This window comes from Ctenocephalides felis, unplaced genomic scaffold, assembly GCF_003426905.1.
Source record: "Ctenocephalides felis isolate EL2017-DRISC unplaced genomic scaffold, ASM342690v1 CF-g0.4_SCAFFOLD_01886, whole genome shotgun sequence".
In the NCBI taxonomy this organism is placed as follows: Eukaryota; Metazoa; Arthropoda; class Insecta; order Siphonaptera; family Pulicidae; genus Ctenocephalides; species Ctenocephalides felis.
The window spans coordinates 26,407,010-26,433,046 of record NW_020538040.1 but is presented as its reverse complement, the minus strand read 5'-3'; positions in this window follow the sequence as shown (position 1 = coordinate 26,433,046).

Genomic DNA, 26,037 nt, shown 5'->3' with positions numbered 1-26,037 from the left:
TATTCAAATCGGATGCTCCGTTCTTTTAAAAACTGAATTACCAATTTTGGCTCTTTTTTCCCCGTATCTTCAAAACGGCTAGACCTGCCTCTGCCAAAAACTAATCAGCACGTCTCCTTATAAATACGAATCAAACGGGTTTTTAATTATTCAAATCGGTTGATTTGTGTGCTCGAAATCGTTGACAAAACTTTGTATCCGAACACACACACATACATACATTTTTTTTAAGGGTTTTTTTATGTGGAAAATTAATTTTGAAGGTATTTGAAAACTTTACATATTTTCAAACAGAAGTTTTGTAGGTGTTTCAGAGCTATTTTTTTCAAAAATACTGTTTTTCATCTTCAACTGAAAGGTAGCTCGTACTTCTTGTTTGCAAATTAACGTTTTTCAAAAAAAAATTTTTTTGTCGGAGAAGCTTATGGCTTCTCCAGAAAATCCGACCTGCTTGCTTTATGTTTCAAGCAAGTCATTCAGAATTGTTTGAGATCAAATTTGAAAAGAGTATGCATGTATGAGCCGAAATTAATTCGTATCAAAATTTATAATACTTCAAGCTTTACTTATATAGTTTTAACAAATTGAGTTCTTCATTTTGGAAACTAGAGATCCATCGACTTGAGTGGGTTTCAAAATTTTCAAAAGAGTCGATTTATTTTTAAATTTAAAATTTTTAAATTACAAATTTTTTTCAATTTTAAATTTTTCGAAAAAACCTATTTTTCTTAAATCATCATAAAGTCCAAAATTATCCAAAAAAAGTACCTGTTTCAAAACTATCAAGCTTTTGCTAATTTTGATTTACGATACGGGATGTTCCAGAAATTTGCCTTAAGTTCCATGATATGGCACCACTATTTTTTTACAATTTTGATAAAGTTTTGTATAAAGGGTGGTCCTATTCAAAAATATTATAGGTCTACAGATTCTGTAGTACGGATTGTGGTTTAATTATAAAAAATCATCGAAGTTTTGAATAATTACAAACAGATATGAAATATCATATTTGTAATTGTAAAAACGAAAAGATATGGAATTACAGTAGCAAAACACTGCTCAGCATATTATATAGTGTGAAATAAAACACGGATGCTCATAAAATAAACCCGATATCTCATTTACGGATTCGCCTTTGGGTGGTATTTGAAAAAGCAAAGGAATCCTATTCCAAACTCATTATTTTTCCAAATGTTATTCTTACTTATTTTTAGGATTTATTTCCAATTCCCGAAGAGCTTGTGATTCCGGCAATATGTTGATCTTGGCCACGCACTTTTAACATATTATGTATTTCATAAGTGGCTCGCGATCATTATATACATATAGTGTGTATATTTTCTTCTAATTTTGATGTAGAACATCTGCCGCCAGTTTGCATTTGCCAACACAAACATTTACATCGTAATAGATTTATTATTAAATCTTATTTCGATCAACCTTCGAGAGAGCTCCAAAAAAATGTGTTTTTTTCAACTCTCTTGACAACAGCACACAGCGCGCCGGATTAAAATTAGTCTAAGAGTTGTTGATGTTTTCCTATAGAAAAAAAAGTTTTACGCACGATTTCTAAAACTTGGCGTTGGTATAGATTTTAGAAAATACATCGGAATACAAGATCGACTTGTGCCCTGAGATTTTGGGCTATGGTAATTGATACAGGCTCTCCAAATTGTCACGAATCAGTATATCGATCAATGTTGCCAAATTTTGATTTTGGATGTAAATGGAAATAATATGATCGCGACATTTTTGGATACAACTTGATATATAACTAGCTATATGGCATCGTGCCTCAAGGCAAATTGCTGAAATTTTTGAAAATATTCGATATTTTTTGAAATTATCAAAATATTCTCAATTTTTTGTAAGAAATCATATTTCTCAAATTTTTCAAAATTTAGTTTTTTTTTTGAAAATGTTGAAAAATTTTGAAAATTTGAACTTTTTGAAACTTTTTTATGTAAATGCATTGTTTCCACACCGTCTACTCGAGCAAAACGTTTTTTGAATTAATCTAATCGGATGATCCGTTCTCTCAAAAACTGCTTAACACTCTGCGCTCCATATCGTCGATCGAAATTTTGTATCCGCACACACACACAGACACGTACATCAATTTTTTTCTGAGGTATGCCAAACCTTTAAAACGTAAAGATATATGAAAATTTTCATTTTTATATAGTATAATAATATATAATATAATAATTTGTCTTAATTAATAAACTTTTCATTTATTGTCTACAAGCTTATTATTTATCTAACTAGTGGTAAATGGCATTATGTTTTAAGGCAAATTGCTAGTTCTTTTGAAAACATTTGTTCCCAAGCATTAAAGCGCGTAAGCGCCGCGTTGCAGTCTAACGGTTAAACAGTATAAATTTTGGTACAGAACCCTAAAAAATGTGAAGAAAATTTGTACTCGTCATTAAAATTTTTGTAAAATACCTGATAATTTGATGTGCATGTGTCCAATCATTTTTGGCCACAAATGGCATTTTTAAACTGTTTTATTAGATCTCCGAAACCACTGGAACTGCTTCCCAAAAATTTAATCAATCATTAATACTAGTTAAATATTATTTGAATTATTCAAATCGAACGCTCCAATCTCTCTAAAACTAAATTGTCAATTTTGGCCCTTTTTGCCCCGTATTTCGGAAACGGCTAGACCTGCCCAAAACTAATCAGCACGTTCTCGAAATAGCTGGACCTGCTATTGCCAAAAACTAATCAGCACGTCTCCCCTTCAATACAAATCGAATGTTTTCAAATCAATGAAATCGGTTGATTCGTGCTCTCAAAATCGTAGACAAAAATTGTATCCATATATACACACACATACTACAAACACACCACATGCACCAGTTCTTTCTATGGTATGTCAAAATGTTCAGAAACCATAGAAACGTAAAGATATGCAAAAATCTTCATTTTTGATCTTTTGCGATTACTATATAACTTATCATACGGGAAGTTAATTAATTAAAATTTTTATACCCCAAAAACATCGTCAATAATTATGCTAGTCTAAAAGCTCAAATATTTTTTTTGGCATAAAATTGCATATCATAAGTGACGAGTTTCGCATTTTTGCTCGAAATATTTTTTTTCTGTAATATTCGTCTAGAAGTCCACAATAACTTCATTAGACACTAATTCAAGTAAATATTTATTTAGACTATTTTTTACACCAATTCTATTTATAAATATCAGACCACAATGACTTCTTTTCAATTTTTTTAGCCAGGCTGTAAACAATTGTTAATAACCTTGATCATATTTACCAAAAATAATTTTGCATTCGTCGAACTGTTAAAAAAAAGTGTTGGCAGCAATAAATACAATCAAAAGTGCAATGAACAGTCAAGAGTAATTTGCTGCCAAAACTCAAAGTTGAATTGGCATATGAGCTCATTGACACATTTAGCACTATTTGATGATTTCTATATAACAGTTATACATTTAGAAATATATAAATATACTGTTGAACCGATAATTGAAATTTAGTTATACTTGTACTTTTTAATGCTTTTTATAAAAAAAAAAATTTTTAGGCAATTTGATTTAAAATTGACGTTCATCAAAATATCTTAAAAATTTGGGGCAATTGCGTTATTATTTTTTACCCTGGCCCTGTAAATGTTAATCACAGTTACGGTTCCAAAATTTAAATCAACAAAATTAATTAAAATTAACCACAAAGCTCAAGGTTGCACTTGATATAATCATAATTTCCAAATAACGTAAGATAATGTTTTTCTCTGATTTTTTTCAGGACAGTTAAGCTCAATACTATCTCCCTGTTTCTGCTTGACGTTAAGTCCTGGGACACCCTGTACATGAGATGTGTTCAACAAATAAGGTGAGAGTTCATACTTTCAGGGCAACGTACCTTTGATTATCGATTTTTTATTGAAACACATGCTCCAATATTTCCAACTTCAAAGGAAAAACGAATATCACTTTGCACAACAAAATATATCTACATTTTATCGGTCACAAACAAACAGGGTATGCTACATACTAAAAATTGTGAAAATATTCGAGACATGTGCAGTATTTACAAGAATTCTATAAAAGTAAAGCTATTGTCCAGATTTAAAAACATGTTTTTAATTTTAACCTATCTAGGATATGTATAGCAATAATAAAACAATTTACAAAAGAAAAGTTGCTTTCCATATTTAAAAAAATGTTTTTACTTTTAACCTATTTAGGACATAGGTGGAGTAATAAAAAAAGAGTGCGCGTAAGGTTCAAATGCGATTGATGTAAAACTTACTTGCTACTGTACAAGATGACATTTAAGTAAAAATAATTACATCATATAACAATTTTGAAAAATGTTTATTAGTAATATAATAACACTCGTGATGCACACATTTATTAGTGTCAACTATACGCATTTATATAATGATAAATTATAAATTATATATTTATAATAGCATTGAAAATATGTATAACATTTAAAAACAATAATGTAATAAAAGTCATTCTTCAAATATGACATGATCGGTTTGTCAATGCAATTGGCATTTAGAAATGAACCTTCATTAGAGAAATGAAGTAATTGCTGATTAATAAATTCTATAATATTCGTTCACACAGCAGATTATATGTTAAACAAATATTGTTTTCGAAACTTCACTCGTCATGTAATTGTGTTTGAAGAACTTCATGTAATTAAAATTAACATACATTTATTGACTGCTTGTATTTCTTTTACTTTTTCGCTGGCGTTATAATCTAATTCTTTGAACATCTGTAATATCTGTCTTGCCTAAAAAATATTTTCCATTTTAATAACTTCAAATAAATATAGAAACTACGAATAATGTAGAAATAATTTCTAATCAATAAACTGACTAATCATTGATCTTATTAATGAATATTTTAAAGCAACAGGGTACAATATTCTTCTGATTCAGGCATTTTTCATTAAATCAAGATTTGTACTACGATGTAACTTTAAAATGTTTATTTATCTATGCCGATTACCTTCTTGATATCGGTACGCATACAACGTTGATGCTGGTATGCATACAACGACGACTAATCACAATCGACCCGTATAGAAATGATTTCATCGAGAGCGAATGACGTACAGTTTGGGCGTAACGCAATTTCCGTTGCATTTGTACGGATTTACACCCTAGTCGCGCCTAAGAAAAGTTGCTTTTCAGATTTAAAAATTATATTTTTACTTTTAACCTATTTAGGACTTGGGTAGCAATAATAAAAAAAAATCTATAAAAGAAATTCTACCACCTCGTTATCAATCAGTGCACGTTGTTTACTTAATTTTAAATTAGATTTTCTTGAACTTATGACAAGCGTAAATTTTACTGAAAAAAACTACTATTAACAATTTAATGAAAAGCGCGATATTAATAAATCATAACCTTGAGTCTCCAAATTTAAACGACATTCAATTTAAGTGTAATAATTTGCCACCAGATTAGGTTGGCACTTGCAATGACAACTTGAGTGAGATAAGTGTATATGTGGTATGCTTGGCAGTGGGTAAACCATCCATATATTTTGTGTCACTTGTTTTTTTTACCTATATACCACATCATTGCACATTCGCAATCAGTTAGATATTTTTTATAATCTATTTTTATGGGTAAACAACGTTTGTCGGGTCAGCTAGTATATATATATATATATATATATATATATATATATATATCGTGTGTATATTTTCCTTTACAACTGTATCAATTTAATAATAATATCGCATAGAATTTCATATGGAAATATGTTTATGAAAAATGCTTCTATTTTTCTATAAGTATCGTTTTTCACGTGTTATTAGTGGGTGGAAAAATATTGGATTTCATACATCTATATCTGCGTGGGTGCTTTTAAAATAGACTCAAATATCATACTATCAGATGTGAATAACATCTCGGTAAAATAAACATGTTTGCTTCCACTTCATAATCTCTATTTTATTCCTGGAAAGAACAACGAAACACGAGGATTCGAGAGTTCGCATGTGATATTATAACCGTGTGTTTTGTTTGTTTAAACTTTGTGCAAAATATACATTTATTAATTTTCCTATGGCAAGGAATTAAATGAAAATAGTGGAGATAGAAAATTATTAAAGCGGGAATATGTATTGCATGCTGTTTATTATTTTAAGTGCATGCGAATTAATATTATCATCTATAGAGAATTTCTTGATTATTTTGATGCACCCAGGAAAATATGTAGGGTAGACTGGGTAAGGTTGTGCCATCATTTTTTATTTGCAATAATGTTGTTAATTTACCAGCTGCGAGAAAAGTCAATTAAATTTTCTATGTGGAATTACTGAAATACAATACTTAAATACGACGGATTAGTTATAAAATCAAATTATTCAAAAAAAGAACCAGTGTCACAACCGTCCACACCCCAAGGAACTTATCAAAACATAATTGTTTAGACAAAGTTAACAAAGATTCTCTGTGAAATGTTTTTTCTTTATATTGAATTTTCATTTTAGTTTTTCTTTCGTATTTTGTCTTAGTTAAGTTGGATTTTTTCTCTGTTCTATCTTCAACCGAGAAGGAAAAAAAATATATGTCACAACCGTACTCCAAAATTTGTCACAACCGTACTTCGAAATTTGTCACAACCGTACCCAACGCACACTTTTGAAAACAAATCATTATTGTGACTGAGCTAAATTATCTAACCGGAAACTAATTGCTGGTAAAAAACTACTAATATTCAACTTACAGCAAAATAACAAACAAAGTGATCTATCTGTATTCAATTAATAGTTATGATTAAAAGAATTCGAACACGATTTTTTTTGTTTTTTTTTTAAAAACGCAATACGGTCTACAGATCATCTTATTAAGGCACTACTGTAAGGCTGTAAGGCACTACTGTAAGGCACTACTGTAAGCAATTATGGTAACTTGTTCGAACAAACATACTTTATCTTTCCTTCTTTGAACTCTATCTCAAAATCAGTATGTTTTAGCTGTTGTGACGACTGTCATTATCGTATCTTGGCACAACCGTACCCAGTCTCCCCTATGTTTATATCATAAATATACATATATAGGTATAATATGAGGTATGTTTATTTGCTGAATATTTTGCCACGCTTTTGCCAAAGAGTATTACCAGAGTTGGATGTTTTGGAAAACATGTATTTTTATTTTGGTTTATATTACTGTGAGAGCAAATACTAACATGTTTACTCGCCCGTAATTTTATTGAAACTTTGTATGACGTAAAACTGTATAGACAAAACAAAATTGTCAAAATATAATAGGCCTAAAAGAAGTGGTTAAATTATAAAAAATAATTACATATTTATAAAATAACTTGACGCATTTTATTTGCACAAAAATATTTTGCTATTGAATCGTTTTAATTTGAATTACTAAAGAGGAAACATGTTTTTTTATATATCAATATTATAAGGCTTTTTGATTATTTAGGCATATCTTGTGAAAAACTTCACGCTCCAAGAAAATTATATACCTAGTCTTCATATTGTTATTTTTTTTTTGTTTTCACAAATTTCTACTTAAAATTGCCTATTGTTTTAACTATTATCTTTAGTTTCAATTTCCATTTTGGTAGTATAAGACTTCCAATAAAACAGATTAGTAAAAAGAAAGATACACTATTCAGCATAAAAAGTGTTTCTACCTTTTTTTTACAAACTTGACTCTATAATACAAAAACAAATTTTATTTAAAAACTTTCAAAATTCGAGGTGAATTCTCATGTAGTCCTTCAATAATTTCTAATGTTTTTATAATTTTTATTGAAATATGTCAACCAACCATTCATTAAAAAATATTTTTTACGATTGAATACTCTTTTTTAAAGTTCCCCTTTGAATCAAAATATATAAAATCTCATTTTTCCCCTGTGATTATTATTTCGTTGTTTATCTTATTTCTTTCAAAACAAATAATTATTCCTTTTTAATAAAACTTGTACAAGGAATAATTATTCTATATATTTTGTACAAGATTTGTATCTTTACGCCCAAAACTCTTCATAAATAACTGTGCATCCATTTTGCTGACAGTAGAATCTTGATATCTGTAGAACTTTAATTATTTCAACAAACTTTCCGAAGAAATAATTCTGTATGATAAATTTCCAGAGATATGAAAAATGAATACCCGTAAATAGATAGTAGAGGCTCAAGTGGAAAAATCATTAGTAGATAATAACATATAGGTATGGGGAAAAATCATTGTTATTGATATAGCAAAGTAACTTCAAAAGTAAATTTGTAACTCGTTTATGCAAGTATTAATTATTTTGCCATCCAGCAAAATTTATTTTTATGAACATAATTTACTTGAAACTTCTCAAACTGAGCTCATGCTTTAGCAAAAAAAAAATCTGATTTGGTATTTTTGAGTTTTCTTGATATTTCACGCCATCTTTTGACACCAGAATTGGTAAAATTATGTTTTTCCCTTTACATAGCGAAGAAATGCGTTTACGCATATCAAACTAGGTCTTTTGTCTGGGTATGTCGGGATTAAAACAGGCTGCATTTACCACCAAATAAAACTTCCGCTTATCTCTTATCTCTTGGCCACACGAAAATCGCGTTTAAGCATTACTTCATAGGGGGAGGCTCTAGAATTCTTTAATTCCCACTTGTCACAAGAAATATGTGTGTATGTCAACCAATGTGGGATCTTTTGTCTACAATTTTTCAAGATTGTTTATTTTGTCTATAGTGAGCAAAACAAAAAATTTAAATCATATACATCGAGTAAACTACCTATCAGAGCGTCCTCTATCATTTTTATATGCATATTAATTATGTTTGCATGCATATGAAATATATTTTTCAACAATGGGTTCTTTAACAAGTGAACACTTCATTAACGAGACTTAATTAGCAAATGAAACAAACACTTAATTTCGAATTCCCTTTTCAGGGACACACATTATTTTGAAATGCTGATATGTAAATTTTATTTACATATTTCACATGGCGGTGTGGGTGCATGTGTCTAATGTAGATAACAGTCGAGTGTGATAGTTATCTGGATTATTGTTTGTTTATTTACAGAATTCTATATTGCATAAGGTTAGTTTTTTTTATTTGTTTCAAGAACAATCACAACTTTTTATATTATAACTACTTTTTTATTATTAGTTATGTGTTTGTAGACTTAAACTGTCATTAGACGAGATGCAACCCAGCAGTTGACCATGTTTTGCTCTTATTAGACATATATTTATGCTGCCCCCGAAATGCTATTTGCACTCAAAATCATATTTAAAATCAAATGAAAACGATATCATACTGCTTGTTATCAAGCCGAGGGTGGGTGATGGATTGGCCATCACCCAATTCCAGGATTAAATTCAGGACTGAAAACTACTAGTCTACGTTCTAATCAATGGCAGATTGATAAATCATCGGTCATGAAGTGGTGTATGTCATCGTGCCTTAAGGCGATTTGCTGGAACTTCCCGTACCATAATGAATATTCGAAGAATAAAATTTAATAAAAAAAAATATTTTTTGGAAAATAAAAAAAAAATTTAAAAAAAAAATCTTTTTTCAAAAGCAATTGTTTTGCCAACACAAGCAGAAAGCTTTTTAAATCATTTAAATCGGATACTTAGTCCTCTCAAAAACTGCCATTTTTTGTATATTTTGCTACGTATCGCCGAAACGGCTAGACCTATCTTTGCCTAAATCTAATCACCACTTCTTCTTATTATTACGAATTAAATATTTTCCGGATTATTCAAATCGGATGCTCCGTTCTCTGAAAAACACGATTTCTATTTTCTGCATTTTTTGCTCCGTATCTCCGATACGGATGGACCAGCCTTAACTAAAACTTAATCAGCACATCTTCCTATCAATAGGAATCGAATATTTTTTTTAACTATTCAGATCGGTTGATCCGTTCCCCCAAAAACGTGGACGAAAAATTGTATCCATACTTACACACACACATTCATTTTTTATAATGTACGCCAAAATGTTCAGAAATCTTCAAAACGTGAAGATATGCAAAAATTCGAAAATTTCAATTTCGATTTTTGGACGATAACAATAAATTCCCTACGGGAATAAAGTAGTTTATATATTACTCCAATAAGTTTCTTATGATATACAATTTAGATAAGAAACACGAGAAAAAACGGGAATTTCGATCATATCATGTTGTGGGTTATTTCGGCATATAGTTCGTTTTACTTAAAATCATTTAAAAAAGTAAGTCATATGTAAATTTAAGTAATTTCCAAGTCCTATTTATCATCACTTGAGTGATCAAAAACAATTTTGTTAACAGGAAGACACTCAAATAAGGGCGTACCTTGACGCTTCGTCTTTATCAGAACCGGTGTATCTTATCAAAAACAGGGAATCTATAATACAATAAATAACATATACCCGTGCACGTATATTACACGATTAGAACGAGAGCTAAGGGAGGATCTATTAATCTCAATATGAACTATTTTTTCGTCATGTCAAAATTTTAGTCATATAACTCGTACACTTAAAGATATAGATACATAAATTTTTTATGGCAGATTTTTAATTTCATTATGAATAAACTATAGATAATATAATAGATAGTTTATAATGGAGTTTCATAAGGCTTATTTTTGGGAATTTGGTAATTTTTTACTATGAAATAGGCTTATTATTGGGTCTTCGGTGATTTTTGAGTATAAAACTTCCGTAATCACAAATAACGTGATAGAATATGAAGTTGTAATATGAGTATTACTAATAGGGGTTTTAGCACTTCATTTTTTGCAATAGTGATAATATAATGTTTCAAATTTGAAATTTAAGTCTTGAGATTCTTCTCACGATGAGAGCTTAAATGTTTTTTGCATAAAATTTTTGAATTTTCAATCTAAAACAAAACAAGGGCAAAAATATAATAATTTATTAATAAATAAGTGTAATATATAAATTTACGAAAAATGTCATGTAAATTTGGGTGAGTTTTAGATAATCTTGAATAATAAATAGGAAAATGAAAGCATTGATAACATCACATATGGCGTTGAACTGGTATTTTGCAAGAAATATTTGCCAGCAAAGTCTTTTAAAAAAAGGTTTTTACTAACATATAACAGTCATATTGTTGTTTGAATAGTGATAATATAATGTTCCGAAGTTGAAGATGATTTAAGTCTTGAGATTCTTTTCATGATGAGAACTCTTTCAAATGTTCTTTGTAAGAAATTTTTAAATGTTGAATTTGAAAAACATGATAATTTGTATAATAATTGTAATATATAAATTTACCAGATAAGTTACGTAAATTTGGACGAGTTTGAGAACTTCAAAAATAAGATAAATAAATAATAGGAAAGGGCAACAAAGATAACATTGCGTATAACCTTGATCTGGTATTTTTCCAGAAATATTTGTCAGCAGAATCTCTTGTACAATTGCTTTTTTTAAGTTAATTTTTCTTTCATTTATTATTTTTTATTGTTCACACCTTTGATAGGGTAAAGATTCAGTTGGTCCTTTTTACCACACCCACATGTAAGCTTTCTAGACGTTATATAAAAAACTGTTGAATCTAACTTAAAAATAATAATACATCTTATAAAACAATTGAATAACGCATACTTAAAAATTATATTGAGGTCTCGTAAATTAAAGAACAGTGCTCACGACCAAAAAAAATAAGAACAATTTTTTTTATTTAATATTTTTTATTTTTAACATCTTTGCCAGTGTAAAGATTCAGTTGGTTCTTTTTACCCCACCCTCATGTAAGCTTTTATAGAGGTTATATAAAAAAAATGGTTGTATACAATTTAAACATAACCATATATCTTATAAAACAATTAAATAAGGTATACTTCAACTCTTTCCACTTGCTAATTCCGGTGGCATCCGAGTGGAAAGGGTTAAAAATATATTAAGGTTTTCGGAAACTAAACCACAGTGCTCAAGAACGAAAGCAAATACTTTTAATAAGAATTATCAAACATTGCCATTTATCTCTTGATAGTGTTGGCTGGTTGTACATCTTTTGACTTCTGCTTTTAAATATTGTTGTTTAAAAAAATTATAAATTTACTTGTTTTCGAAGTATCGCAGGTGAATCTTATTACACGCGATCTTTTAAGCCCCTTCAACTTAAAATCAATTAGATATAAAATTGAGTCTAACATTAAAAAATTCCATCTAACAATGGTCAGTGTCCATCGGCGCTCGTTCTAATAAATACACCTTTCCGAAACGGATATCGAATTGTGTTTCGTTTTTGTTTTCTGTGAAAAGTGAAGGAAGCGCGGTCCGTAGAACAGAATTAACAAATAAACACACTACCACACTTAATATATTATAATGTATCGCATACCATTCACTTAGTAATTTATTCAAATGCGATTTAAATAACTAAAACAGCTGCTTAATTACACGAGCGCACAATAAGTATTGTTAGTGGAATAAGTACCTTCGAACGAAAGCACAAATGCTGCCCGAACATATATTCATACCTCATACTATTACTAGTACACCCGTGCGTGGGGCGAACTGACTTGCAAAATTTGATACAGAGACACTATTAACAGAAAAAATACAGCTAAATCATGATACTGATTTGTGTTATAATTATTCATGTAGTTATAAGTATTCAACTATTATATTCAAATTTCAAAAGCACTTGGACGCGATAGACGGTTTAACTAGTTGTACTTGGTAAGCCTTCAAGCTGTGACTTTCCATCTCTACAAATTTTAGATAAACTGGTGGTGCATGGAATCGTGTCTTAAGGTAATTTGCTGGAACTTCCTTTACCAAGTTAGATTTTTGAGGATTTTGAAAAAGGTTTTTTTTTTGAAAATTTTGTTTTTTTATATTCTGAAATTTTCGGAAATTTTGAACATCTTTTTAAAGCAATCGCGTTGCGTAACTGTTTGAGATAAAATATCGGATAAACATTGGTACGGAACCCATATAAATGTAAACAAAATTTGTACTTATTATTAAATTCCCTATGAAATATCTGATAATTTGATGTGCATATGCCTAATGATCACTTTTAACCGAAAAATGTCAATTATTTCTACATTTTTTATGGATTTACGAAACCAGTAAACTTATCTTCCCTAATTTCTTCAGCTCTTCATTTTGTCAATACAAATAAAATGTTGTTTGAATCATTCAAATCAGACGCTCCGTTCTCTCAAACCATTTTTGGCACTTTTTGACTCATATTTTTGGAATGACTGGATCAGCTTTTGCCTAAAACTAAGCAGCCCGTCTTCTTATCTATAGGAATCGAATGCTTTTTAAATAATCCATGTCGGTTGATACGTGTTCTCAAAATTCTCGACAAAAAATTGTATCCGCATATACGTACACACGCATACATTCATAATTTCTTTCCAAGGTGTGCCAAATGTTCAGAAACCTCTGAAAAGAAAAGATATATAAAACATTTCTTTTTCGATTTTCTGGCAACTACTATAACTTAACCTACGGGAACCATGAACTTAATAATTACCATAAAAGTAACTTTAGATTTAAATTTTAAGTCAAGCTTAAATCATCAAACTTTTTATAAATTTGAAAATAAACCCTTTTACTACGGCGGTATTTTTTGCAAAAGTGACACTGCTGTACGAGCCAGCACCAAATGGTAATAGGAAGTTGCGATATATAAGAAAAACTAAAAATTTTGAGTCATATCTAACTCTGTTTAATACTTCATATAGTTTCTTTACTAATTTATGTAATATTTTGAATAGTTTATACAAAATATAAATATAAATGAATTATACAAAACAACAATGGATCATTTAATTCAAACTCAGTAGTCATTTAAAGTAAAAAGCACCAGGAGACGACAGAAATTATAAGATTTTAACTATCATGCTGAAGAACTACTAGATCGGAGATTTTTTCATTTTTTTGTTAAAATTTTTTGCCACTTGATGCCCAATTTTGATTTTAGATTAGTATTTAGCGATGAAAATTATATTGGAAAATATATGTCGCACACTCAATATAAATACATATGTTTGTACTGTGTAATTCTTGATTTAATAGTATTTGAAGATGGTAAGCGCTTTGACCGTACAATCACAAGGTTTTAGGTTTGACAACCATCTCAGACAGCCTAATAATCGTTTTTACTTAACTATATAGCTTTCTAAATATGTTTCTAGGTGAAAATAGCCCTTTTCCTGGCATTACTGCGTTACGTTAAAAATATACCATCAGTATTAGAGAAAAATTAACTTACATATTAAGAACTAAAATATATCAAAAATAGATAGACAAAAGTTGGGTTGCCTTCTATAAAGCTTCATTGTAGAGAAAAAAGTTCACCAGAGTAGCTCATAGACTGAACTGTTGGGTTCAAATAACAAAGGACAAACTTATATTTTGCAACTTATATTTCAAATTTCGACGTCTTGATATAAATGTAACGAATGGATGATTTTATGCACATTAGTTCGAACTAATTTAGTTAAAAGCCAGTACAGGTAGACTATTTATTCTTCTTTAACTAAGAATTTTAAAAATTTATTCGTCAAAAGGTTTCCTTAGAGCAAATCTTATATCTAATATTCTAGACTCCCAAATTTAGTTAATTACATATATGCATGATAAATAATTTTCTATGATAATTATATGGCGTAAGATTATATTTTCATTTACCTTTGCCCAAAAAAAAAACAATAGATTCTGTGCTTTTGTAATAAAAATAAAATGCTTTTCAGATCATCCAAATTCAGGTATTTTTTCCGAAAGTTGACAAGTATAAGAATAAATCTAAAAGTATATGTCAAAAAACTAAATCTAAAAATACATATACGTGATAAATAATTTTATATGATAATTATATGGCGAAAGATTATATTTTCATTTACCTTTGCCAAAAAATCAATAGATTCTGTGCTTTTGCAATAGAAATAGAATGCTTTTCAGACCATCCAAATTCAGCTATTTTTTCCGAAAGTTGACAAATCTAAGAATAAATCTAAAAGTATACGTCAAAAAAATCTAAAAATACAGGTGTGCTTGTATTATTAGTATTGAGTCGGACATACCCAGACAAAAGACCTAAGCCTGGCATGCCAATTTTACATGCTTATATATTACCTATTCAAACATTATTAAAAATTTATAAAATTTTAAATTTTCGTCTACACATAAGAGCACACTTTACATTTGTACTAGTACTACTAGTACTACTAGTCTTTGTACTAGAATATTAAGAAATTAGATCAACTAAATTCAATATACAAAAAATTGCTAACTCATGATTCTGATTCGTCATATTTATTCATCTATTCATATTCAACTATTTTATTCAAATTTTATTGACTATTTTATTCCAAATGTAAAAATATAAATGGGTTGAATTAATATAAAATGTGAAAAAACTGAAATTTTGGAAAAGCAAAAGCAAATATTTTGCATAGCAAACTTTAAATTTCTCTATAGAGAAAGAGCTTTTTGATTCATTAGACTATTTTGACTACTGATGTATTTTTGAAGAGTGAATATTTTAGAAGATTAACTCTATTTTAAATAGGTAAATAAGTTAAATAATATAAAGGTAAATAGTTATTAGATATCAGGATATTGCTCGGTAGCATTATTCTGGTAAAGAACTTTAGTAATCCAAAGAGCATTTACATTACATGTATGAATATAAGTATACGTACACGTTTGTTTAGTTCTTGCCAACTTAATATTCCAGTCAGAAAAGAAATTTGTTTGAAGTAGACAAGAATATATGTTTATGTACAAATACTAATGTAATTTTATTATTATATGTACGAATGTTTTTATATATGTATATAAATGGGCGTGAATATTATGAAATTTATGCTTGTGGCCCTTTCGAATGCTAATATATTTATTATGTTAATTGTGTTTGTCAATATTACGAAGCCGTATACAGCACATTATTTTGAATTCTGTACACTATTGAAGATATATATATATATATATATATATATATATATATATATATATATATATATATATATATGTATATATACATTAATATTCTGCTGCTAATATCTTGATTTATATAGAAACATCGATCCTACTGAAGGCAGTGAAAAATATTGCCGAAACATCCATTTATCATTCGTATGATGTAAATGAAATAAATATACAAATTTATTATGTATGCGCATATACATGAAATATATACATCTCTTTCAATATTACTAGCAAATGTAGGCGGACTAGAAAAACTTTATTACATAGTTCAAATATAAAATTAATTATGTTTCCAAGAGAAGAAAATAGCTTCTGTGTAAAAGAAACGAGTAAAAATTGAATAGAATAGGATATGAAAATTAAATAAAATAGAGTATGCTTAATATCAAGATAATAAAAGTTTACTGAATATGTAGACGAGGATATAAAATAAAATTGTGTGTTTGTATAGCGAAGGAATTGTGTTTAAGCACACAAGACTAGGTCTATTGTCTGAGTATGTCGGGCTCAATACCTTTTGGTTATAAAACCGAATTTTACCTCCGCTTATCTCTTCCTCAATTCTTCAACAATTAAATAAAATAGAGTACAAATATTATCAAAATAATAAAATTTTATCGAATATGTAGCATAGGATATAAAATAAAATTGTGTTTTTTTCTGTATAACGAACGAAATGTGTTCAAGCTTACAAGACTAGGTCTTTTGTCTGAGTATGTCAGGCTCAATACCGCCTGGTCATAATACCGACTAAAACCAGGATATAAAATAAAATTGTGTTTTTGTGTATAGCAAAAAATGCGTTTAAGCATAACAGGCTAGGTCTATTGTCTGAGTATGTAGGGTTCAATACCGCCTGGGTATAAAATCGATTAAAAAATCTGTTTATCTCTTCTTCTTGACCCCACAGAAACCGCCGTTAAGCAATATTTTGTGGGGGAAGGCTCTAGAATTCTACAATTCCCACTCATTACAATTAAATTCTCGTTCTAATTGGTCCCAAATAAAATAAAAAATCCTAAATGTTTTAGGTCTATTTATATATAACAATGTTGTTAATCACAAAAGTATTGAAATGGATATTGCGCATATTGAAATGATAGGTAATTTATCTAAATGTGGAGGTAGTTTGGTAGAAAAATTAACAGAATAAGGTGAAGAAATCTTTGCTAAAAATAAATAATTATAATATTAATAAATCATTAGAACACAAATCGTTTTTCAGTTTCAGTGCTTTTATTCATTTTACATAATTTGTCTTTTTAAATAAATGAAAGAGATATAACAAATATATTGTTTTCGAACTAACTGATGAAGAATTACACTTTTTTTTTTTTTGCTTCGTAGCTTATAAGCTGTCTCATACAAGAGCTTTTAGATATATTTGATATATTTTTTGTATTTGATACAAAATAAAACTGTATAGAACTCAAATTGTTATTAACATTATTGATATTTCACTAATCAAATAGTCATAATTATCAAAGTCAGAAAAATATTATAAGTGTATACCCATATGCATATAATATATATACATAAAAGATTTGTTTTATTTCTAATATTTACGATCTTATCGAACAAATATTTTCATATTACTAACAATAATATTGTTAGTTTGCCAATTAAGTTTTTGCTTGAGATTATGTAAACTGGTTCTACATTGATTGTATATTATTGATTGATATAAATATTGATAAGATTGTTTTATATCAATAATGTTTGTATCAAAAACTGTTTTGATTGACTTTTATTGTTGTTTATATTTTTCAAATTTTGTTTACTAGATTTTATTGCTTGATTAACTTCGTTAGCTACAGGCTTATGTATATATATATATATATATATATATATATATATATTGTTTGTATGTATTGGAATATATATTACTTGTCACGCTTTGTAAAACACATGACTTATGAACTTTTGAGGTGAACACATTTTTTATCAAATTAAGTAGGTAGAAAAACTTAATGCTTGTTACAGCAATCTGATGAAGTTAATTACTGCAAGAAATATATATATATATATATATATATATATATATATATATATATATATACCTTTGAATATTAAAATCCTCAGCTAAAATGTTTATATATAATTTGATCTACTACTAAATATTTTAATGACTAATGGTAAAAATATTATTTTGTAAGTAGCATTTTGTCTGGCATGACCTATCTTGTATATATTATTGACTTAATCAGTGACAATTGAAATTTTCAAACTGAGCAGATTTAAAATTGTGCCAATAATTTTTTTAAATTTTGGACGACTATTCCAAACAATAATACATTTCCGTAATTAAACATTTTTTTAATTTTTTTATTGGTATAGCTTATTTATAATTAGAGCATTTAGCCACATACGTCATTTCATTTCAAAAGTCTATTTATATATATTCTATACTATCTTCATTTATATTCTATACTATCTTTATTTATATCCTATACAATTATATATATATATATATATATATATATATATATATATATATATATCTTATTATATATTTTCTGTTATTTCAATCTTAACAACCGATCTCTTCATCCTTCTTTTCTTCATTCTTCCCTTCGTCATTCTTCTCTTCTTTATCCATCTCTTCTTCATTCTTCCCTTCTTTATTTTCTTCATCTTCATTCTTCTTTTTCTGATATTCTTCAATTCTAATCTTGCATTTCTTCTTACTTCTAATTCCGTTCAAATTCAACTCTACAATTCAGATTCCTTTTAATTTTAAGTATTTTTAAAATCTACTTTTGACTACTATTTCTATGCAATTTTAAATCAACTTCTATTTCAAATTTTCTAATTCAAGTTCTATTTAAATTTTATCAAATTTTTGTATGTCTATAATATTGTAGGGTGTTAATTAAGACCATAAACATTATTATTATACAAAGTTTCAACAAATTCAAATAAAAAATCTCAACAATTACGAGGTTTAATTACAAACATGTTTGCACTTTTATGCTAATCATAAAAAACGGTTCGGCCGATCATCTAGCAAAACTAATCAACGCGAGCTATTTAACATATGGCTTTTAAATTTTTAAAATTGGGGCAATAGTTTTTGGAAAATCGTCGACAAAAGGTCAAATTTTGGTCACATACACACATACTTTTTTCTAATTTTAGTATCAAATGATTCAGAACAACAAAAGCAACGCTGATCTTTATCAAAAACAAGTCAGCACGATTTTCAACTGATATCTTCCGTAAAGTTTCTAAATTTCCAAAATTAGGTTAAGATTTTTGTGAAATCCTTAACGAAAATGTTTGCACTTCCATGATAATCATGAAAACGGTTCGGCTGATCGTCTCGCAAAACTAGCCAACGCGAGTCCTTATCGAGTTTTATTATATGGTTTTTAAATTTTTGAAATTGGGGCAACCGTTTTGAAAGCAAAATTGGTGTCAAATGATTCAGAACAACTTCAAACATGGAGAAAACGTAGAATTGGTAAATTGAATTTTGTGATGAAAACATGAACTTCTTCTTTTTGAAAACTTTTGTTTACCTCATTATGCTTTCCTTAATTTATATATACAAATATATATATATATATATATATATATATATATATATATATAAAGTGTAAATTAATTTATAGATATACATGCATCTGTATGTACACACACACTATATGCGTATTTTTGTTCACCTAAGTTACATAAGCAAAGTGTGCAGCTGTGTGTAAGCGCGTTATATTTGATTGTGTATGTTGGTAACACTGTCATCAGAGGTCGTCGTTCCAATTGCAGGTCACTGGTACCAACTGTGCAATAGAATAACACGTACACATCGCCAACTGTTGTGCATGTGTTGTCTGTTTTCATACAAATATTTCGATGTGTGCGAGTTTCGCGATTAACAAACACAATATGTATGTAGCCGGAGAGCTGGCCACACTTGAGGTGAAATAGTTGAGGCAGGTTGGAAATATAGGAGGAATATCTCGGTTTGATAATGAACTGATTTAAACAAACTGGCACACAACGTGTAATTGCATTTTGTAGTCGTTATTTAAAAATTGTTCACAGTCTGGCATAAAACTCTAGGATGTTTGGCATTTATAAACCACATTAACACATCTATAATGCTTTAATAACCCCCCCCCAGAAAAAGGGCTAGCAATTTCTGGTTCTCGGATTTCTATTCAACATCCGTCAGCTCGGTATCAAGCAGTATAATATCACATTTCCACTTCTGGTTATACATCTTAAATATAATCTCATGTGAAAATTAATTCTTGTGGGAATGTCATGTAAAAATTCACTCTAAGATATGGTGCTGGGGATGAATGAAGATTATAAAATATTTCAACATGACAACAAATGCAGAAGTAATGTAAAAAGTGAGAATAACACTTCTGAAATTGATTATAAAATGAAAAGAATTGACAGCATAGGATTGACTTCTACACAAAGTCATCTAAGGATAATAGAAGGATTGCAACATTGCGAGGACAATGATAAATACAATTTTGCCAGAAAAAGATAATACTGAAAATAAATCTTTTTTTCTTTTTTTTATTTGTACAGCGATCGCAACTTAAGGGTCCTATGAGCTATTGTGATGAATTTCTTACGAACTACGTTTGTTTTATTATAGATGGCAACCCAAATAGTTGTCTCCTCTCTATGTGAAGAATTTTTATTATTACAATTATTGTAATAGTGATGAATTTTTATTGGTGCAGCAATGCCGTATTAGGGCTGTTTTCACTTGTAAACATATTGCTATCTATATGGAAATAAATCATGAAAACAATTTTGATAAATAAGAAGTGTTCTATAAAGAAGAGATGACAAAGAAGCAAATCAAATGAGGTTCTAGTACCCTCCGAACCTCGTTAATGTATGTTATTTTACATTATATAAAAATGCGAGAATTACATGCGTATGTAGAATATATCATAGTTGAACTATTTTTTAATATTCTTTTAAAATATTTTTTTTAATAAAAGAAGTAGGGTAAAGCGAGACTTAGAGCTCCGAGGTTCATCACCGACATTTCAAAAACAAGTACAGTTAGGAATTTTTTGAGAACAATATTTGAAAGTAAAGGAAAAAAATGTATAATCAGTCCATCAGCTTGATTTTTACGACGTTGCTGTCGGGAGATGATTGAAAATCCATAACGAAAGTATTTTCTTTAGTTGCAAGCTTTTTGGTTGTGAGTTCTGTTGTTAAGTTTAAGAGACTTTAATACAAACTTTAGGTATGCCGTATTCAATTGTTTTATAAGATGTATTGTTATTTTCAAGTTAGATTTAACAATTCTTTTATCTAATCTTTATAGAAACTTGTGATATAATTGGTTTTGTTTTCACAATATAATTGCTCATAATCAAATTGGATCTTTGTGGCTCACTTTATATTATAATATTATTTGTATTTATTATAAACATTTATTATATTCTCATTTTTAATTCAATTTTAAAGAATATATTTATCTAAACTAATAATTATATATTTTTTATATGTGACTCGATTTTGCTCACATGAGTCAGATTTTTTTTGCACTGAGTATAAATTGAGTTACTCATTACCTCATTCTGTTCAATTGTAAGTGTATTAGGTCAATAATTCATAAAACAAATTTCTACAAAACATGCTTGTATTTAACTAATTTCTAAAAAAAATCTAGATTGATTCTACTTTTAAGATGTTAAATTTTTTTTTTAAGAAAAAAAAATGGGCACGACATATGCCAGCTTTCTGGCTATGTTCGCAGGCTATAGATGAAACGGCACGCACGCACACACTGGCGAGATCATGTGGAGATAAACGAAATGCTATTAAATCAGAAAATATTGGTATTTTGCTAAATTTATATCTGGAATATATTTATAATTTATGCAATTTATGTAAATCGCAAACAAACAATAGTGTATTAATTTTAATATTTATTTGCAAGCTTTAACGATAATTAATCTTCAACCGCATTAACTGAATACAAATCTGGACAAAAAACAAATTGATTATTATGGATGGGCAGAACACGAAGGTCCAATTTTATTTTGGGCAATTATATTGTGAAAACTAAATCAAATTATATCACAATAAATAACACACACCAAACAAACTACTATCTGACTATGTTCAGTGAAACTCCCAGCTAAATTCATCATCGTCGAAATGTTTTTTTTTGCAATTTTCCAAAAATTTGACACTTTGTTCTTTTTACCCCATACGCGGGATAAAATGGGACGTCCAAGAGACATACTGGCCCAATGTCTTATTTTTAATCTTAAAGCGATTTTAAAAAATAATAGCTACATCATTCCACCAATGCAAAATATAAATTTTGTGGGTACATTTTTTACAGAGATAACGCTGCATATAACCTTGATCTGGTATTTAAGCTTCGTTCTACTCTATTATAAATAAAAATACTGAAATGTTTTAGATAAAATAATAAACTCGTATTATTTAAATTAATTAAAAATTAGTATTGTAATAATAATTTTATAACATTTAAATATATATAAAATTCACAGATTCAAAAAACTTTTTACTTTTGATGATTTGTACATAACCAACTCTATTAATAAATATCTTAACAAATATTTGAACACACATTTGAATGCTCATTTTTGTCATCATTTAATTTTATTAGAAAAACCATAATTTTAATTGTAATATGTTTCACCATTTCTATTGCTAATAAAGACTACTAAAATATTTTAAATAAAATGATGATTTTAAAATAGCTGAACATATTATACAAGTATGTAAAATTTTTATAGTTTGAAGTAATTAAAAGTTTAAAAACCGCACATAAATAACTATTTTAAATACATCTTCTGCTTTTTGTACATTGTTGCAAGATATATATGTCTTTATTTAGTTTTATTACATAAGCCAGGATCTTAATTCAAAGTTTATTTATTATAATTTGTTGTATAAGGCTAGTTTGTAAAAAAATCCAAGAAAGAAAGAAATGGTAATAGATATATTGTTAAAAAATTATAATGATAAACGTTGTAAATATTTATGGCAAAATATAACTATCAACAGTTTCGAACTGTATATTTCATGTAAAATAAAGTTACCAAATTAAAAGAAAACCTGTTTCAATTGAATATTGTTCGGTTGTCAGACACCATGAAGCTAACCTGAAATCAAGCAACAGTTATGTCAACTTGAACTCATTTTTAAACAGCGATCACAACTGCATATTCTATGAACCTGACGGTTGATATCGTACAATACTTTGTATTTTTTTGAAAGAGCAACCCACCGGTCCACCACTCATGTTTTTTAAATAATAGTGTGGACTATATATATATGTGGGAGTAGTAATGATTATGACAATATATTTAATTATCATAATCATTACTACTCCCACATTGGTGACTCACGACGATGGAGATGAAGATAAAGGAGTTTTATTTTTCGAAGATTTAAGAAAAATTGATTTTGACGCAGCACCATAATCACTGGTCTTCAGTGACGACCTATAAGGTATGTCCAGTCCAATCCATCATAGTTAACGCACTTACTATCTGGATCAGACTTCCGAGGTTACTCATTTGGTATACCCAGACCTCAGTGTTTATTGCTGACAGAAAAAATAATTTGGAGCCTGAACTTTTCATTGGAATGCAATTTTCTCTGTTAACTCAACAAATCGTCTTATAATGCTACCTCCCATTATCGGTGACAACGACGAATCAAAACAAAATTTGACATAATTTATTGGATTCCACAATTCTGGACTCTTATGTCAAAGAAACCAATGATCCTGATTTGGATAAAGAGCCAACTTCTTTCTCTGATCGGAACTCATCAGATACGAATGCAACGCTTGCAGAAATGGAAACTGTACCCATAAATTATGCATTCTAAACATTAAGTTATTCTGATATAACTAATACCCATTAGATCGAGAACATTATGCAGAATATGGAGTTGATGGCAGGTCAAATCACCACATACCGTGGATCTGCTGACGAAACATGGAAATTTGTAATTGACCAGTATTACAACACTGGTCTGCTATAATCTGCTTTCCCACCACATTTTTATAACGTGTTTCCCTGTATTTTTTTTTTAAACTGTGAGATCAACACTGGGCAGGGAGTGTGTGGCGATATCAAGCAGGCTTTTTTTGATTTGTAAAAAAACAATGGGACATGTCATGTATATTTTTGATATCGAAATGTTTTTACAGTTAATAAATTTATATTTTTTTATTATGTTGGGAGTTTCTAATTTTATATATTATCATAATCATAACAACTCCCACATTGGTTGGGTCACCAATGTGGGAGTAGTAATGATTATGATAATTAAATATATTATCATAATCATTACTACTCCCACATATATATATATATATTAGATATGTATATCTAATGATGTTGGCATGTATGTGTTTTAGCAATACCCACGAAAGGCGATTTACACTTGATATTATATTTGAGATCTATAACGTCAAGTGGAAATTTAATATATCATTTTGCTCGATACGAATACTAGTTTCGGATTTGATCATAATCTCGAAAGGCTATTTTCTCTTGAATATTTATGTCTAATTTTGAAGTAAAAACGTTAATTTTTGTTTTTTTACTATATTATTTCGTTGTTTATTTTTAAAAGTGATAACATGTTTCAACTAATAGCTATAACATCATAATTATTTTTATTAGTATTAATAATACTAGCAAGTAAAAAACCAAGAGTAAAATACTTACAGAGTAATTGGCCAGAATCTGTTTAGCTCAATAGATTGATGACTTACAATAAATACTCTATTTGTAGAAAAAACAAATATTTTATCAGTGATTACATCACTACTGCTTGGTATCGGGTTGTCCGAGTCAACAATTGTACCTGAAATAAAACTACTGGTGTATGGAATCGTGCCTTAAGCTGAAAGATTCCGTAACAAAAATTAAATTTTATATTAAAGATTTGAAAAAAATAGATTTTTGAGAAAATTTTAAATTTTTGAGAAAAATTGACTTTTTTAAAAAGAATACTTTTTATATTTTGAAATATTTTGGAAATTTTGAACTTTTTTTCAAAGAATGTTTTTGGAATCATTGAAAACAGTTGAACCGTGTTCCCGAAATCGTCGACAAAAATTTATAAGTATATATATAATTTTTTCTAAGGTATCCCAAAATGTTCAGAAACCTCTGAAACGTAAAGATGTATAAAAAAATTTATTTCCGATTTTTTTGCGATTACTATAATTTACCCTACTGGAAGTTAAAAATTTGAAATCAATCATTTATTTCAATTGAAAATAACGAATAACGATCCCCAACAGTTATGGTCCATCTATTATATTATTACCATTTCACTAAATTCACTTCCTTATTGGAACAGAAACATGTAAGTGGTTTTCACTAAAACGAAATTACTAATTCATATAACCATTAACAGGTAGTACCGCATATGACAGTGCCTCGGAAACTGGTTTCTTTGAAAGATTCAAATGAATATTGTTGCCGATTCAAAGTTGTTCAAGTCAAGAGGATCAATAATTTATAAATCGTTAATGGCGACTTGTGAATTGACTGAATTTAATTGCTATGACCATAAGTGGAAAACCAATAATAAAGAACATAGTCAAACATGAGAAGATAAACTCAAACACTGAGGATTTTAGATTGGATGCAAATGCCACCCATCATTGATGACTAAAAATTATTTTGATTTGTTAATGAAATTAGCAAAATATTATTCAACGTTATTGGCATTAAAATATATTATGCAAACGTTTTTTGGTTTTTATGATTTCAAACGCGTTTGTAGTTTCCATAGTTTTGACCAAGTTTTGATGATTTATTCACCAATACTGAATCGTCAAGGCCATTCTTATAATTCTTTGTTGCATTCAATGTATTTTAGCAATATGTTTCCAAGTGCAAATACCCATTACCCAACATTGCTGCATTAATAAAAAATCATTAGTATTACAAACATTGTAACAATAATTCATCAAATAGAGTGGACCAACCGTTTGATTGCCATATGTTTTTGACCACAAATATTACAAATATGTTTACCATCTTTTCATATTCAGATCTGAATTATAAAATACTATAATTTCATATACA